At 45.6% G+C, this 19,176-nt stretch overlaps 1 pseudogene; it reads right to left on the bottom strand.

The window, feature by feature from the left end:
• LOC137095990 (zinc finger protein 850-like) overlaps nt 1-17,610 on the bottom strand; it is a 90,457-nt pseudogene extending 72,847 nt beyond the window's left edge.
• Nucleotides 17,611-19,176: the final 1,566 nt, after the last annotated feature.

Below are 19,176 nucleotides of genomic sequence, written 5' to 3'. Positions count from 1 at the left end.
TCTGGACACATTCCAGCTTGTCAATATCTCTCTTGAATTGTAGTGCCCAGAATTGGACACAATATTCCAGATGTGGTCTAACCAAAGCAGAATAGAAGGGTAGCATTACTTCCTTAGATCTAGACACTATGCTCCTATTGATGCAGGCCAAAATCCCATTGGCTTTTTTTGCTGCCACATCACATTGTTGGCTCATGTTTAACTTGTTGTCCACGAGGACTCCAAGATCTTTTTCACACGTACTGCTCTCGAGCCAGGCCTCGTCCCCCATTCTGTATCTTTGCATTTCATTTTTTCTGCCAAAGTGGAGTATCTTGCATTTGTCACTGTTGAACTTCATTTTGTTAGTTTTGGCCCATCTCTGTAATCTGTCAAGATTGTTTTGAATTCTGTTCCTGTCCTCTGGAGTATTGGCTCTCCCTCCCAATTTGGTGTTGTCTGCAAACTTGATGATCCTGCCTTCTAGCCCTTCATCTAAGTCACATATGAACAGAGGCGGCCCTAAGTAATTTTCAATGGTAAGCACACAGTATTTTGACCACAGGAAGTGGGTCAGACCACACAACCAATCACTGATATATATATTTTCTGTTTTTCGTGGGAGTTCTGTGTGCCATATTTGGTTCAATTCCATCACTGGTGGAGTTCAGAATGCTTTTTGATTGTAGGTGAACTATACATCCCAGTAACTACAACTTGCATATGTCAAGGTCTATTTTCCCCCAAGAGCGCCTCAAGAGCGCCCCTGGGCAAAACCAACTATACTGCAAAGGCTTACTTTGCGTAATGGGTTGAGCCGCCCCTGCGTATGAAGCTCCAGTGTGAAAGTTGAACTTTATTTATAGAAACCTTGTTCTTCTAAGTAGTGCAACCACATTATTTTGCTATAAAGAAAAGCCTCCTAGGGAAGAGATAACAGTGGTCTGTGTGTTTCTCTTCTTTTTTATCACTTTGAGCTACTGGTACTGGGTCACACTGCTGCTGCTAAGTCACTCTGCTGTACATCTATGAGGAGGGTCTTTTGTTAATAAGTCCCCTTGCCCAACAAAGGGAAGGGAGTCTGGCAATGGCGACAGTGTCAGGAAAAGTATGGCCGAAGGTCCAGTTGGGCTGAATAGGTTTTGCCAGCTGGACCATGAATTTTCCTCCTTGCTGCTGCTGGATTAGGAATTACGCCTCGCAACAGCTCATGGCATTCACAGAATCATAGAATCATAGAATCAAAGAGTTGGAAGAGACCTCCTGGGCCATCCAGTCCAACCCCATTCTGCCAAGAAGCAGGAATATTGCATTCAAATCACCCCTGACAGATGGCCATCCAGCCTCTGTTTAAAAGCTTCCAAAGAAGGAGCCTCCACCACACTCCGGGGCAGAGAGTTCCACTGCTGAACGGCTCTCACAGTCAGGAAGTTCTTCCTAATGTTCAGATGGAATCTCCTCTCTTGTAGTTTGAAGCCATTGTTCCGCGTCCTAGTCTCCAAGGAAGCAGAAAACAAGCTTGCTCCCTCCTCCCTGTGGCTTCCTCTCACATATTTATACATGGCTATCATATCTCCTCTCAGCCTTCTCTTCTTCAGGCTAAACATGCCCAGTTCCCTAAGCCGCTCCTCATAGGGCTCGTTCTCCAGACCCTTGATCATTTTAGTCGCCCTCCTCTGGACACATTCCAGCTTGTCAATATCTCTCTTGAATTGTGGTGCCCAGAATTGGACACAATATTCCAGGTGTGGTTTAACCAGAGCAGAATAGAGGGGTAGCATTACTTCCTTAGATCTAGACACTATGCTCCTCTTGATGCAGGCCAAAATCCCACTGGCTTTTTTTGCCGCCATATCACATTGTTGGCTCATGTTTAACTTGTTGTCCATGAGGACTCCAAGATCTTTTTCACACGTACTGCTCTCGAGCCAGGCATTGTCCCCCATTCTATATCTTTGCATTTCCTTTTTTCTGCCAAAGTGGAGTATCTTGCATTTGTCACTGTTGAACTTCATTTTGTTAGTTTTGGCCCATCTCTCTAATCTGTCAAGATCGTTTTGAATTCTGCTCCTGTCCTCTGGACTATTGGCTATCCCTCCCAATTTGGTGTCGTCTGCAAACTTGATGATCATGCCTTCTAGCCCTTCATCTAAGTCATTAATAAAGATGTTGAACAAGACCGGGCCCAGGGGTGAACCCTGCGGCACTCCACTTATCACTTCTTTCCAAGATGAAGAGGAAGCATTAGTGAGCACTCTCTGTGTTCGTCCACTTAACCAATTACAGATCCACCTCACCGTAGTTTTGCCTAGCCCACATTGGACTAGTTTCCTTGCCAGAAGGTCATGGGGGACCTTGTCGAAGGCCTTACTGAAATCCAGGTACGCTACATCCACGGCATTCCCCGCAGGAGTGTTTTGTTTCTGGATGGTTCCAGTATATATGGCAGGTGTAAATAAGACACCTTTTGTCTACTGATTAACAGAGGGTGCACACTTCTCTGACTGAGCCTATAGTATGTTTCCTCAGAGATTTTGTTCTATGTCTAAAAACCATTTCCAGCTTATGGTGACCCTAAGGGGACCCCAGTGCAGGGTTTTCTCTTTTGACTTCTCTGAGGCTTAGAGAATATGACTACATCAAGGTCATCAGGTGGGTTTCCATGGCCTAGTGGGACTTATAGCCCTATTCACCCAAGCTCAAACCATTATATCATAAAGCCGCATGCAACCCTTGTCTGTATAATTGTACAAAGTTATATAAGAAAGCAGGCAACTTTCAGTAAACTTTTACTAAAATAAAAATAAAACATAAGGAAGAATCCAATGTGGATACTAGTCATGGGCCCAAAATTTGCCCCATTCGTTTCATTCATGTTTCCGTTCTGCTCCGTTCATTCGGATGGCACGAAACGGAAACAAACAAAAATGCAATCAATACGAAAGGAAGTATGGAGCACTCCTTACTCGGTGCTCAACTGCAGGCCCTGCCAGGCCTGGACATGTAGACGAAGAAGCACCCGTAGGCTCAAAGCACCCAGGCCCACGGGTGCATGCCTCGGGCCTACACACCCAGGCTTGCAGGGTCTGCAACCGAGCGCCAAGTAAGGAACGCTTCGAACTCGACACATTTGGCTGCAGACCCTGCAAGACCCAGTACGTAGACCCAAGGCCTGCAACCATAGGACCAGGCGTTTTGAGCCTATGAGTGAGGTTCCACCTCCCCACCAAATAATGTAATTGAAAATGAAAATGGAAAACAAATTCTGACCTCACTACCTCTGAGGATGCCTGCCACAGATGCAGGTGAAACATCAGGAGAGAATATTTCTGTTGGGGTTCAGCCTCCGTGTGAATCTGACCCTCAGCCTCCGTGTGAACCAGAACCTGATTCTTTGATTGTATTTCCTGATGCAACTGAACAGGCTACTGAACATGTATTTTTCCCTGATGGTTTGGAAACTGTTGATTCTGAGGGCAGTGGCTGGGAAAGTGAAACTAGACATAGTGATGAGAATGTTTCAGAATCAAGTGGTGATAACTCTCCAGAGGAGCTAACACCTGCCTTTTTTAATGAGGATAGGAGAGGGCAGATTTGGAAAAACAGGAGTGAATCACAGAGTCTGCGAAGGTCAAGTAGATTAAAGGAAAAGGAGGCTTCCAAGCCTGGAGGCGTGTCTGGAAACAGTTTATTTAGTTTTAAGTGTCTTAAGGAGCTGGGCATGTTTAGCCTGAAGAAGAGAAGGCTGAGAGGGGATATGATAGCCATGTATAAATATGTGAGAGGAAGCCACAGGGAGGAGGGAGCAAGCTTGTTTACTTCTTCCTTGGAGACTAGGACGCGGAACAATGGCTTCAAACTACAAGAGAGGAGATTCCATCTGAACATGAGGAAGAACTTCCTGACTGTGAAAGCCGTTCAGCAGTGGAACTCTCTGCCCCGGAGTGTGGTGGAGGCTCCTTCTTTGGAAGCTTTGAAACAGAGGCTGGATGGCCATCTGTCAGGGGTGATTTGAATGCAATATTCCTGTTTCTTGGCAGAATGGGGTTGGACTGGATGGCCCATGAGGTCTCTTCCAAGTCTTTGATTCTATGATTCTATGATTCCCCCACGCAGTCTCGTTAGATCAAGCATCGTTTAGACTGAGGCATTACCTTGGCAGAGTTCCCATTTCCCATGGCCTGCATTCCCAGAGGCTTCTAGTTTCCAAGTACGGTTAGTGAGATGCTAACAGGTTCCAGGTTTTTATAATGTTGCTTTTGGAATTTTGATCTAGTTCAGAGATATTCCTGACTGCTGAATTTTACTGTGGCTTTTTGACTTTGCATTTTCCTCTATTTTGTAACCATTTTTCATCAATAAAAAATTATTGTTTTTTCCCACAGTCAAGTGTTTAATTTAATCTTATGGACTTAATCTTATGGTCTCGTTTCCTGATCTGGGTTGCAACAATTTCTAGAACTTGGCCATACAACCCAAAAAACCTACAACAACCCAAATATCTGACCTCCCAAAACGGATTGGGGCCCCACCGAAAGCCAGGACACAAAATAGATCAAGCTAAGTTCTGAATGCACGTGACTATCATATCAGCCAGTAAAGCATGAACAGTGCCAGAAGGCCAATACTGAACTGAACTTGCCAGGCTCTTCCTTAAAGTCTGCCGAAATAAGACCCAAGACATCTTGAACCAACTTTAAGATTAAACAGAGGAGAATCCATACAAAAACTAGATCAACTTTTGTCTACGTGTTTTTGGCATTTTGTGAATATTTTGGTGCTTACTGAAGGCTGATTCCTGACTGAAATCTGTCCCACACTCTTGGATTATGTACAATTCCACTCCTTTATGATTTTTCTGGTGAGCCTTGAGATCCGATTTGAAAATGTAGCCCTTCCCACACGCCAGGCATTTATAGGGTTTCTCTCCTCGGTGATTCATTTCATGCCCAATGAGACTTCTCTTCTGAGTAAATTCTTTCCCACACTCTAGGCATTTATATGGCTTCTCTTCTGCGTGGAGTTTTTTTGTGTCTGTTGAAGTTTTCTCTCAGACTGAAACTCTTCCCACACTCCAGGCATGTATATGGTTTTGCTCCTGTGTGAGTATTCTGGTGACCTTTAAGGAATGATAGGAAGCGAAAACCCTTCCCGCACTCCAAGCATTTATAGGGTTTCTCTCCTGTATGAATCCTTAAGTGCACAGTGAAATTGCTCTTTTCAGCAAAGCCTTTCCCACACTCCAGGCATTTATATGGCTTCTCTCCTGTGTGGGTTCTTTCATGTCTTTTGAGGCATCCTTTCTGACTGAAACTCTTTCCACACGCCAGACATGTGTGTGGTTTTAATCCTCCGTGACTCTCCAGGTGAGTTTCAAGGTCTGGTTTTAAGATATATCTCTTCCCACACACCAGGCATCTATAGGGTTTCTCTCCTCTGTGATTCATTTCATGCCTAGGAAGATTTCTTTTCTCAGGAAAGCTTTTCCCACACTCCAGGCATTTATATGGCTTCTCTCCTGTGTGGGTTCTTTGGTGTACGTTAAGGTGTCCTTTATGACGGAAACATTTCCCACACTCTTGGCATTTATGTTGCTTTTCATCCATGTGGGTTTTTTGATGGCGCAAAGAGTCCGATTTCTCACTGAAACTCTTCACACAAGCCAGACCTGTGTATGTTTTTCCTTCTGTGGGACTATTCTGATGCCTGTCGGGGTCTCCATTTTGAACGAGGCCTTTCCCATATTCCAGGCGAGCACAGGACTTTTCCACTATATGGGATTTCTGACTGTCAGAAAGATCTATATTATATCCAAAGCTTTCTTCCAATTGATGGCATTCAGGCCGTCCGCTCTCAATATGTTTTGTACTATTACTATCAAGATATAATGCCTGATTGAAGAAGTCGCTCTCGTAGTCAAGGCAGTCCCAGATATCCCTGCTTTGATCTGTTTCTTTGTGAATTGGGATTTCCCAGGTATCAGAAGGACACTGGTTTCTTTTGTTTTCTGTTTCCATTCTCATGCCCTCCTCTTCCTCCTCATAACATCTTGATGGTTCCAGCCACACTCCACCATTTTTACTCTCCTGTCCATCACCACCTTGAGAGAACAGAGACAAAACAGTAGGAAAGCATTAGAAAAGAAATACATGACCTCAGTCACCTACCAGAAATGTTGTGACTGAGAGAATGATAAAGTAGGAGAGATGAGATTTTTGCTATGGAGGAGGCAATCCTGCTTTATGCAAGGAATGGGGAACCTGTGGCATTTCTGGAAGTTTTTGGGTAATAACTCCCATCACAGCATAGCTTACACTAGGACGCAGAACAATGGCTTCAGACTACAGAAAAAGAGATTCCACCTGAACATGAGGAAGAACTTCCTGAGAGCTGTTTAACAGTGGAACTCTCTGCCCTGGAGTGTGGTGGAGGCTCCTTCTTTAGAATCATAGAGTTTGAAGAGACCTCATGGGCCATTCAGTCCAACCGTCTTATGTTTTTGAGAAAACATTCCCTGTGAAGAGTATCTCCTCAGAAATAGCACCCAGATGGGAATAGTTTATTCCAGTGGTTCTCAACCTGCGTGTCCCCAGATGTTTTGGCCTCCAACTCCCAGAAATCCTGGTAAACTGGCGGAGGTTTCTGGGAGTTGTAGGTCAAAACACCTGGGGACCCATAAGTTGAGAACCACTGGTTTATTCCCTCCCTAGAATCATAAAGTTGGAAGTTTTAGAAAAAGCATGACCTTTTAGAGATCATAACCTTTTAGAGTAGAGCCAAAAACCTGTTTGAGTAGAATCTCTCAAGTGGTAGGCAACCAAATGTAATTATGTAAGGCAATTGGCTTCAGTTGTTAGACTGACCAACCTGTTGTGTCTGATCTGTTAGGAAACAGAGATTTGCCAGGGCATAAAGCATAGCAGTTCCTCAGAAGTGTTTTTTAGTGCCCAAAAATATATCTACTCCCCCATAAAACAACTTGTTTTATATTATGCACTCAAGAGACAAAATAAAGTAGACTTTGGTAAAAATGACATATTTGGTTTACTCACAACCTTCATGTGTTCAGCATACACAGGTACACAACTTATCAGTCAGTTACAGATATGTTTGAGATAGTTTCTGTGCCATCTCTTACAATAACAGCAGGCAAGTCTTTTCAAGTCTGCGATCTGAGCAGTTCCAAAGTCTAGTCTAAAGAAGTCTGTGCTCTGTGTTCTTCTCAGAGTGGATCATGCGGTCTGCAGCCCCTCCCACAACTTCTCACGAAAAAACATAGAGCAAGGAAAGAAAGCTGCATACCAGAACATACGCACAATAAATAAGCAACGGTATTATAAATGAATTACTAAAAGAGACTCGAAGAAGGTTGTAATTTCCAACAGGAAGAGATCACAAGATCCATCAAATCCAACCTCCTGCCCTGCCAAAATACATAATCAAAGCATGTCCAACTGACGGCCATCCACCACACTCCTTGGTAGCATATTCCACTGCCCAATGGCCCTTACTGCAAAGCAGCAGAAAAGAAGCTTCATCACTTGACATTCTATGCAGCAAGATTGTAAAAAGAGATGGGACTGCTTAACAGAGTTTTATCAACCAAGAGGCTGAGGGCTCCTTACCAAGAGAAGCTACCATCTTATAATTCTCCTCCATGACCTCCCAATGCAGGGTCCGTTGAGATGGATCCAGCAGGGCCCACTCCGCCTCACTGAAATGTATAGACACATCCCCAAACATCTCCTGAAAGAAGAGATTTTGGACACACAGATCAATAATAGTAATAATAACAATAACAAGAAACTTTATTTCTATCCCGCCCTATTACCCCATGGGGACTCAGGACAGAGAAGAGCTCTGTGCCCCACCCCAGCCATTCCACAGATATATAAACCCATTGTCCTAATTCCAACAGACCTCACTACCTCAGAGGATGCTTGCCATAGATGCAGGCGAAACGTCAGGAGAAATGCCTCTAGAACATGGCCCTATAGCCCGAAAAAACCCACAAGAACCTAACATTGTCATTCCCATCATCCAAAGCAACCTGATCATTAGACACAACATTGTCATTCCCATCATCCAAAGCAGCCTGATCATTAGACACAATCACAGGCTGAATGGGCTGACATACAACAGAACCCAGCGGAAGTGAACGAGCAGTGCCAGTCGTCAGTAGCTCATCAACTGCCATTGTAGTGATGGTTAGAGATGAGCGTCCTCATTCCCTTTCCCTCCAAGTACGAAGTTCAAGCTATAATACGCTACCTAAATGCTAAGGGCATGAACGCCACTGTGATTCATCGTGAAATCGTTTCAATTTATGGAGAGGACGTGATGTCAAGACAGCATGTGCCAAAATGGATACGGAATATATTGTGACGCAGTGGGTTAAACCCCTGTGCAGGCAGGACTGAAGACCGACAGGTTGCAGGTTCGAATCCGGGGAGAGGCGGATGAGCTCCCTCTATCAGCTCCAGCTCCTCATGCGGGGACATGAGAGAAGCCTCCCACAAGGATGATAAAACATCAAAAATCATCCGGGCGTCCCCTGGGCAACGTCCTTGCAGACGGCCAATTCTCTCACAACAGGACGCTCCTGACACGACAAAAAATATTGTGAGAAGAAACTTCGCAGAGCTATACAAAACAAATGTCGTGGGATGCAGTTCATTTCTACTTCCACCCTTTTACCTGTTCCTGGCCCAAGGAAGCCATTTTGCTTGTTTCACATCTTCCCAGCATCCTTAATTCATCTTCTGCAAAAGGCCAAACAATATAGAGAAAGTCAATTTATGTGTTTTTCAGAGTTCATTTTGATGGCTCTAAGCCAGTGGTTCTCAAACTTTCTAATGCTGCAACCCCTTAATACAGTGCCTCATGTTGTGGTGGCCCCCAACGATAACATTATTTTCATTGCTACTGATGCAGAGCATCTTCCCCCCCCCCCCCCCCAAGCATTTGTAGTTCACCAAGGGCCGGACAATGGATTCTGCTGCTTCCTGACCCAGCACACATAACTGGGTTCCTGTTTTCTCTCTGTGAATTCTCTGGCTTGTGCACTGGACCCTGGCCCCTGATCAGGGAAATGCAGTTCCCCAAAGGACATTGCCCCACTCTCCACCATTTGCGGACTCTCTGCGGACCTTTTCTGCCCTTTCTGATTGACTTGGTGCCCTGGCTCCACGGGCTTCCTTTCTGAACTCAAACCCAAGCCGCTTGGGGGAAAGGAGCCCCCCCGCCTGTGTGTGCGTGCTCTTGTTGCAAAGGATCAAACCTCAAGAACTCTGCTGGTTGCCCTTATTAAATTGCTGTGTTCTTCTAATAAACTTTATGGGGATGGGACGGGGATCTTTCCTATGAAATCTATGAGTTATAAAAGTCCATGAAGAATATCTATATGAAATATATGATCTGTAATGAAATGAAATGAGATGTACCCTCGCCCCTTTCCTTGCTTCTCCCCTCTTGAACTTTACCCTATAAAAGAGTATGTGACCTGGGGATTACAGTTAAGGAAATCCAATTTCCTTGGAAGAAACTCCATTCATATTGACATTGCATGGATCAGTACTGGCAAATCTTATGGCTTTGTTTTCAGAGTCAGACGAACAAAAGCCAGAGATTTGTCAGCCAAAAAGCCCGGAAAAACAGACTGATTAAATCAATCATGGTGTTTTGTGTACGCTCCCTTGAGACAAAGGACTCTCTTTGCCACAGGGTTGAGATCCAGACACCACCCATAGCCACCCTTTTTTTGCCTATACACATCTTTTATCGGAACCCAGGAAATCCCTTGTCTCCCCTTCCGCCTCCCTGCCATGCGAAGAACAAAAGGTGTTCAATCAGCTGGCGGACGCCTCCAGGCAATCCGCCCCTCTGCGCTGTCAAGATACGTCCCGCCTCCTGGCCGCTGATTGGACAATCTCCGGAGGTGCTCCAAGGGCTCTGATTGGCCCCCTGGAAGCGACAGCGGCCGGCGATTGGAGGGAAGGCGGGACCAGCGGCCAAGCCTCCTCCCAGCTGTTCTGGAGCCGGCCAATCAGGACAGAGGGGACTGACAGGAGGCGGGCGGAAGATTCAAACCGGGATTTCTTTGTTTTGCCTGTATAAATATACCTGAAATTCACTGTACTGCATGCTTATAGAGGAAATATCCCTGTAATGCATCCTTTTCAGCTGAATCGCTAAATAAACGCTTCGGTCACTGGATACCTCTTCAGCCTCTGGTGGGATTAAGTCTTAATATTTTGCGCTTTGGATTGGCTTTTGCTGGCAGCTCACCAAGGTCAAAGATCCCTTTTGCGATCTCCAGGGATCTTCCCCGCTGGGAAGACCCTCCCAAAAGAGCTCGATATCACTACTTCATAACTGTAACTTTGCTACTCTTACATTATGAATCGTAATGTAAATATCTGATATGCAGGATGGGTTTTCATTCACTGGATCAAATTTGGCACAAATACCAGATATAGTGTTTCCTCGCTATATCGCGGTTCGCTTTCTTGCTGTTTTGCGGGGAAGGAGGTGGAAAAGGAGAAGGAGGGCTTGCTTCTTTCCAAAGGTTTGAAGTTGTGCAAGATGAAGCCACCAGAAGATCATGTGGGGAAAGAGTAGAGGGAAAAGGAGGAGGAGGGAGGCTTGCTTACTTCCCTTCCCTTCCCTTCCCAATGCAAGCAGGGAAGGAGGAGGGGGGAAAGGAGGAAGAGGAGAGCTTGCTTCCTTTCCAAAGGTTCAGAGTTGTGCAAGCCGAAGGCACCAAAACAGTGTTTCTCAACCTGGGGGTCGGGACCCCTGGAGGGGTCGCGAGGGGGTGTCAGAGGGTCACAAAAGACCACCAGAAAACACAGTGTTTTCTGTTGGTCATTGAGGTTCTGTGTGGGAGGTTTGGCCCAATTCAATCCTTGGTAGGGTTTGAATGCTCTTTGATTGTAAGTGAACTATAAATCGCAGCAACTACAACTCCCAACTCCCAATGTCAACGTCTATTTCCCCAAACTCTACTAGTGTTTACATTTGGGCATACTGAGAATTCATGCCAAGTTTGGTCCAGATCCATCATTGTTTGAGTCTACAGTTCTCTCTGGATGTAGGTAAACTACAACTCCCAAAACTCAAGGTCAGTGCCCACCAAACCCTTCCAGTATTTTCCGTTGGTCATGGCAATTCTGTGTGCCAAGTTTGATTCAGTTCCATCGCTGGTAGAGTTCAGAATGCTCTTTGATTGTAGGTGAACTATAAATCCCAGCAACTACAACTCCCCACAGGACAAAATCAATACCCTCCCCCAGTCTGTTACTATTCATAACAGCAGCAAAATGAGTTATGAAGTAGCAACGAAACTAATTTTATGGTTGGGGGTCACCATAACATGAGGAAGCATATTAAGGGGTAGTGGCATTAGGAAGGTTGAGAACCACTGCACCAAAAGATCGTGAGGGGAAGGAGGAGGGGGAAAGGAGTAGGAGGGCTTGCTTCCTTTTCTTCCTTCCCCGCACAAACATCCCTACTTCGTGGATTTTCACTTATCGTGGGTGATCCTGGAACATAACACCCGCAATAAATGATTTTGTCTTTTGGGAGTTGTAGTTGGTGGGATTTATAGTTCACCTACAATCAAAGAGCATTCTGAACTCCACCAACAACGGAATTGGACCAAGCCTGGCACGCGAAACTTCCATGAGCAATAGAAAAGATTGTGTTTTCTGATGGTCTTTGGTGACCCCTCTGATATCCCCCGTTGCGACCCCCAGGTTGAGAAACACTGCTCAAAGCAGTCTACAATTTACCCACATCCTTGAGAATGAAAAACTAAGTAAAAGACCTCTCACCTGGTGGAGCAGCTCTTATGTCCTCGTCCTCCTCCAGCTTGATCCACCTGGAAGGGAATGCCTTGCTGGCTTCCAATGGGACTTCCTGGACCTGAAGGACCTCTCTCTCCTGCTGCTCTTCCTGCAGCGCCTTCTCTTCTTCTGCCCGACTCAGGAGGAATCCTTCCGCCAAAGCCACAGCCTGGGAACTGGTCTCTGCCCCACATTCCCTCACCCAGCGCTCCATCTCTGGAGGAAGGATGGCCAGGAACTGCTCCAGGATCACCAGGTCCAGCATCTCCGCCTTGGAGTGTTGCTCAGGCTTCAGCCACAGTCCACAGAGAGAGTGGAGGCAGCTGCAAATCTCTCGGGGCTCCATGGTCTCCTGGAAGCAGAAGCGCCGGAAGCGTTGGCCCGGAAGGTTTGCGCTTAACTCTGTCTCCTCCAGGGCATCTTGTTCCATTTTTCCACAAAATTCAACACTTCTTGTTCTACACACTTTATTGCTGTCTCTTTCATCAACAGGGTTTGGTGGATTTGGCTTCTCCATCTTCAGTCTGGGCTCCAAACGATTTCCATTCGGACTGAGGAATCTTTACCTTCAAATAGTGTCATGAAGCAAGGCTACATAATACTGTACAATGGGGAGATGAAGTTAATTAGGTCAATTAGAACATAGATATGTTGAACAACTCTAACAACCACCATGCCGGACTACACAGAGAAGCCATTGAAATCCACATGCATGTGGACAGTTTTAACAGAAAAGAGGAACCCATGAAAATGAACAAAATCTTGTTACTAGTATTAAAAAAACCTCTAAAATCAAGACAGTAAATAAAGAACAACACTCAGAAACAGGGGAAACCCAAACATAAAACAACCAGGGCCAGCTTATTTATTGTGTCATCAGCAACCAGACATTTGTATTGGTAGTTGATTAGATGTCCTTTGACCAGTATCTGGCCACTTGGGGTGCCTCTGGTGTTGCCGCAAGAAGGTCCTCCCTTGTGCATGTGGCAGGGCTCAGGTTGCATTGCAGCAGGTGGTCAGTGGTTTGCTCTTCTCCGCACTCGCATGTCGTGGATTCCACTTTGTGGCCCCATTTCTTAAGATTGGCTCTGCATCTTGTGGTGCCAGAGCGCAGTCTGTTCAGCGCCTTCCAAGTCGCCCAGTCCTCTGTGTGCCCAGGGGGGAGTCTCTCATTTGGTATCAGCCATTGATTGAGGCTCTGGGTTCGAGCCTGCCACTTTTGGACTCTCGCTTGCTGGGGTGTTCCAGCGAGTGTGTCTGTAGATCTTAGAAAACTATTTCTTGATTTAAGGACCAGCTAACACATCCCAACAAAGGATTCCCCCAGGCAGGAAGTAGGCAGGCTTTGGAGCTTCCAGGCTATTCAATTCTAATCAAGCTGGCCAATTGCAACATTTACACTTGCTTCCAACAGACAAAAGTTCTTTCTCCCACTCTGGACATTCCACTGATACATAAACCCCGCTTGCCTAGTTTCCAACAGACCCCACAACCTCTGAGAATGCCTGCCGTAGATGTGGGTGAAATGTCAGGAGAGAATGCTTTTGGAACATGGCAAAACAGCCCATAAAACTCACAGCAACCCAATGATTCCGGCCATGAAAGCCTTTGACAACACATTAATTGGGTTCATTAGCAAGATACGTTAACCACTGACACTTTCAAGTGAAAAAGGACTTTACAGTCACCCTTTAGTGTTGCTATTTATTTATCGTGTCAGTAGCAACCAGACATTTGTATTACATTTTTAACAAAAACAAACAGACAAAACACAAAGTTTGCAAGCTTGGTGGTTGATTAAATGTCCTTTGACCAGTATCTGGCCACTTGGAGTGCCTCTGGTGTTGCCGCAAGAAGGTCCTCCCTTGTGCATGTGGCAGGGCTCAGGTTGTGTTGCAGCAGGTGGTCAGTGGTTTGCTCTTCTCCACACTCGCATGTTGTGGATTCCACTTTGTGGCCCCATTTCTGAAGGCTGGCTCTGCATCTTGTGGTGCCAGAGCACAGTCTGTTCAGCGCCTTCCAAGTCGCCCAGTCTTCTGTGTGCCCAGGGGGGAGTCTCTCAGCCGTTGGTTGAGGTTCTGGGTTTGAGCCTGCCACGTTTGGACTCTCACTTGCTGAGATGTTCCAGTGAGTGTCTCTGTAGATCTTAGAAAACTATGTCTTGATTTAAGTTGTTGACGTGCTGGCTGATACCCAAACAGCGGGTGGGCTGGAGATGTCTCTGCCTTGGTCCTTTCACTATTGGCTGCTACTTCCCAGCGGATGTCAGGTGGTGCGATACCGGCTAGACAGTGTAATTTCTCCAGTGGTGTAGGGCGCAGACACCCCGTGATAATGCGGCATGTCTCATTAAGAGCCACATCCACTGTTTTAGCGTGGTGAGATGTGTTCCACATTGGGCATGCATACTCAGCAGCAGAGTAGCATAGCGCAAGGAGAGATGTCCTTACTGTTGCTGCTGTATGTTTTTTTGGCCAGGAAAGACAATGTCCTGGGGCTGCTTTAGAGTGAAACAATGCAAGGAAGGACTCCTCTTGCTTTTCCCCTCCCTTTGCCTTTAGCCTCACTTCCCTTGTTATGCTATATATGCAGCTGGGAGACAGGAAAGCAATCTTGGCCTGAGCTTTTCCCTCTACGGGACTCACAAAATTTGTCTTCACTCAGCAGGGGGATGAGAACCTCCTGGAACAGAATTTAACAGGGAGTGGATGCTTTTGAAATGAAAAATTAATGGAATCTAATTTTAATTGATTTGGATACATTTCGACACCCACTGCATTTTAGTGCTTAGGGCTGGGATTTGAAGGATCCAGAGTCCAGTCTCTGTGAAGCCCTATGTGAACAAGCCCTATGAGGAGCGGCTTAAGGAGCTGGACATGTTTAGCCTGAAGAAGAGAAGGCTGAGAGGAGATAGGATAGCCATGTATAAATATGTGAGAGGAAGCCACAGGGAGGAGGGAGCAAGCTTGTTTTCTGCTTCCCTGGAGACTAGGACACGGAACAATGGCTTCAAACTACAAGAGAGGAGATTCCATCTGAACATGAGGAAGAACTTTCTGACTGTGAGAGCCGTTCAGCAGTGGAACTCTCTGCCCCGGAGTGTGGTGGAGGCTCCTTCTCTGGAGGCTTTGGAACAGAGGCTAGATGGCCATCTGTCAGGGGTGATTTGAATGCAATATTCCTGCTCCTTGGCAGAATGGGGTTGGACTGGATGGCCCATGAGGTCTCTTCCAACTCTTTGATTCTATGATTCTATGAAGCCATCAGTCCCATCTCATCACCTTTAAATGGTCCTTTTCTTTAAGCCAGACCCTCCCAAGGAGGTTTTAGATTTAAAGTGAAGAGAAGGAGAGCTTTATTGTTTTCTTGGAGGAATGACATTTTAAAAGTAATTGTTGTGTGTCTAGTTGGACTCCCAGAAGAGATAACTGGACATATACTGTGTGATTCCCACCTTGTTTCAATGTCTTCTGCAAGATACTCCAAGGCAAAAATAAAGAATACGAGGGGCTGCTGATAAGTCTTTGGCTTTACCCAGAAAGTAATGAGATAGGAAGATGAAACTTGATATTTATTCCACATACTCTCCAGCCTCTGCTTAAAAGCTTCCAAAGAAGGAGCCTCCACCACACTCCGGGGCAGAGAGTTCCACTGCTGAACGGCTCTCACAGTCAGGAAGTTCTTCCTCATGTTCAGATGGAATCTCCTCTCTTGTAGTTTGAAGCCATTGTTCCATTGCGTCCTAGTCTCCAAGGAAGCAGAAAACAGGCTTGCTCCCTCCTCCCTGTGGCTTACTCTCACATATTTATACATGGCTATCATGTCACCTTTCAGCCTTCTCTTCTTCAGGCTAAACATGCCCAGCTCTTTAAGACGCTCCTCATAGGGCTTGTTCTCCAGACCCTTGATCATTTTAGTTGCCCTCCTCTGGACACATTCCAGCTTGTCAATACCACAATTCAAGAGAGATATTGACAAGCTGGAATGTCTCCAGAGGAGGGTGACTGGAGAACAAGCCCTATGAAGAACGGCTTAAGGAGCTGGGCATGTTTAGCCTGAAGAGGAGAAGGCTGAGAGGAGATATGATGAGGGCCATGTATAAATATGTGAGAGCAAGTCACAGGGAGGAGGGAGCAAGCTTGTTTTCTGCTTCCTTGGAGACTAGGACGCAAGGGAACAATGGCTTCAAACTACAAGAGAGGAGATTCCACCTGAACATGAGGAAGAACTTCCTGACTGTGAGAGCTGTTCAGCAGTGGAACTCTCTGCCCCAGAGTGTGGTGGAGGCTCCTTCTTTGGAAGCTTTTAAGCAGAGGCTGGATGGCCATTTGTCAGGGGTGATTTGAATGCAATATTCCTGCTTCTTGGCAGAATGAGGTTGGACTGGATGGCCCATGAGGTCTCTTCCAACTCTTTGATTCTATGAGTGTCAACTCTCTCTATAACCATAAACACAAAATACTATCTATACTAACTCTTCTCAATTCCTGTCTATAGCTCAATTAAGCTTATCTAACTAATATCTCAATTGTCTTCTCTAATTCCCAATTCTATAACTCAATTTAGCTTCTATCTCAATTCTCTAACTCAATTCTTAATTGTTCTCAATTGTTTTTGCAGTGGTTTGTCAGAGCTACCTTTTCTTGGCCTCCAGCACATCCAATTGCTTCTTTAGAACTGAACAGGCTTCTAAAATGGAGACTCTCCCCGGGACGAAGGGCGGGCTCTAAAGTTACTCTCTGGGCCAATCATTGCAGAGAAGGCCTGCAGACTGGCTTTGCAAACTGGCTCTCCTACCTCTGGCTGCTCTTTAGGCTTTGCAAAACTGCAGCAGCTCTGAAACAAAACACGTTTCTTGGGAGACGGAACACTCTCCACTGATATCAACACACTTCTTACATCGATATTCCACATTCTGTAAGCCTTGCAAAAAGAAGGATTTTATTTATTTACATCATTTTTACTCCGCTCTTCTCACCCCTGCAGGGGGGCTCAGAGCGGCTCACAATGGCAGCGATTCGATGCTGCAATATTTACAATTATAAAAGCAGAATAAAATCATATCAACACATTAAAACAACATTAATTATCAATCATACAAACATTTTCATTATAACAACCGTTGTCTGGTCCAATTCACTGTTCAGGTGCCGTTATATCCATTAGCCAAAAGCCTGGTTCCACAACCACGTCTCAGTTTTCTTCTGAAAGAAAGGAGGGAGGACACTGATCTAATTTCGCTGGAGAGCGAATTCCACAGGTGGGAGGTCACTACCGAGAAGGCCCTGTCCCTTGTCCCCACCAGCCGCGTTGGCGAAGCTGGTTGGACCAAGAGCAGGGCCTCCCCGGCAGATCTTAAACTACGAGGCAGAACGTAGAGGGAGATATGTTTGGACAAGTAAGCTGGTCCAGAGTCATATAGGGCTTTATAGGCCAAGACCAGCACTTTGAATTGTGCTCGGAAATGGACTGGCAGCCAGTGGAGTTGACGTAACAGGGGGTGGTATGCTCCCTGTATGACACTTCAGTGAGCAGTCTGGCTGCCGACTGTTGGACTAGTTGCAGTTTCAAAGGCAACCCCATGTAGAGTGCGTTGCAGTAATCTATTCAGTTGTGCCTCAAACCTGTCTTCCGTAGCAGCCACAACATCAGAAATAGTGTGAAATTTGGCACCGTTGAGGTGTTTCTTCAGGTTTGGAAATAGATGATAGTCGGATGGAACTAGATCTGGTGAATAAGGTAGATGGTCAACCAGGTGGAAGCCTAGCTCCACCAGTTTTGCCATGGTTGATTGTGCAGTGTGAGTGGAGGTGTTGTCTTGTAGGAACAATATTCCTTTGGACAGCTTGCCACACCTTTTGGCGTTCAAAGCTGCCTTCAATTTGTCCAAAAGTTCAATGTAATACCGTGCATTGATGGTGGAACCATTTTGAAGGTAGTCCACTAGCAGCAAGCCCTCCTTATCCCAGAACACAGACACCATCACCTTAGTGTTTTTTAGACAAGGAGAACCAAAGCAGTTACTCTAATCAGTACTCAAGAACGGGAAACGAAATGTTGGTGGGCAGGAAAAGAGATTTAAAGATGGGCTCAAAGCCAACCTTAAAAACTCTGGCATAGACACTGAGAAGCCCAGCCCTTGAGTGCCCATTACTCTGGCCCGGCCCAGTTTTATTGTGTCTTAATGTATTGTTTATTGCTTGTTGTTTATATTGCTTTAATTGTTTTTAATTTGCTTTAGTTTTTGTATTGTTATGTTGTGTATTGAGGCCTTGGCCTTTGTAAGCTGCATCGAGTCCTTCGGGAGATGCTAGTGGGGTACAAATAAAGTTTAATAATAATAATAATAATAATAATAATAATAATAATAACGATCTGTCGGGGGTGCTTTGAATGCGATATTCCTGCTTCTTGGCAGAATGGAGTTCCTTCTTGGGAACCTTTAAGCAGAGGCTGGATGGCCATCTGTCAGGGGTGCTTTGAATGCGATTTTCCTCCTTCTTGGCCGAACGGGGTTGGACTGGATGGCCCATGAGGTCTCTTCCAACTCATAGAATCATAGAATCAAAGAGTTGGACGAGACCTCATGGGCCATCCAGTCCAACCCCCTGCCAAGAAGCAGGAATATTGCATTCAAATCACCCCTGACAGATGGCCATCCAGCCTCTGTTTAAAAGCTTCCAAAGAAGGAGCCTCCACCACACTCCGGGGCAGAGAGTTCCACTGCTGAACGGCTCTCACAGTCAGGAAGTTCTTCCTCATGTTCAGATGGAATCTCCTCTCTTGTAGTTTGAAGCCATTGTTCCATTGCGTCCTAGTCTCCAGGGAAGCAGAAAACAAGCTTGCTCCCTCCTCCCTGTGGCTTCCTCTCACATATTTATACATGGCTATCATATCCCCTCTCAGCCTTCTCTTCTTCAGGCTAAACATGCCCAGCTCCTTAAGCCGCTCCTCATAGGGCTTGTTCTCCAGACCCTTGATCGTTTTAGTCACCCTCCTCTGGACACATTCCAGCTTGTCAATATCTCTCTTGAATTGTGGTGCCCAGAATTGGACACAGTATTTCAGATGTGGTCTAACCAAAGCAGAATAGAGCATGGGGAGCATGACTTCCCTAGATCTAGACACTATGCTCCTATTGATGCAGGCCAAAATCCCATTGGCTTTTTTTGCCGCCACATCACATTGTTGGCTCCAAAAAAAGCCAATGGGATTTTAGGTTTTGAAATTCTAGGATTCAAACCTGTCATGTCTAGCACTTTTAATTTATTCATTACATTTGGCCCGGCCCTAGTTTTAAGTGTCACGATGTATTGTTTTGATGTTTTACTGTTATTGCTTTAATGTTTAT

This window comes from Anolis sagrei, chromosome 2, assembly GCF_037176765.1.
Source record: "Anolis sagrei isolate rAnoSag1 chromosome 2, rAnoSag1.mat, whole genome shotgun sequence".
Taxonomy (NCBI): Eukaryota; Metazoa; Chordata; class Lepidosauria; order Squamata; family Dactyloidae; genus Anolis; species Anolis sagrei.
This window is presented reverse-complemented; position numbering and strand designations above follow the sequence as displayed.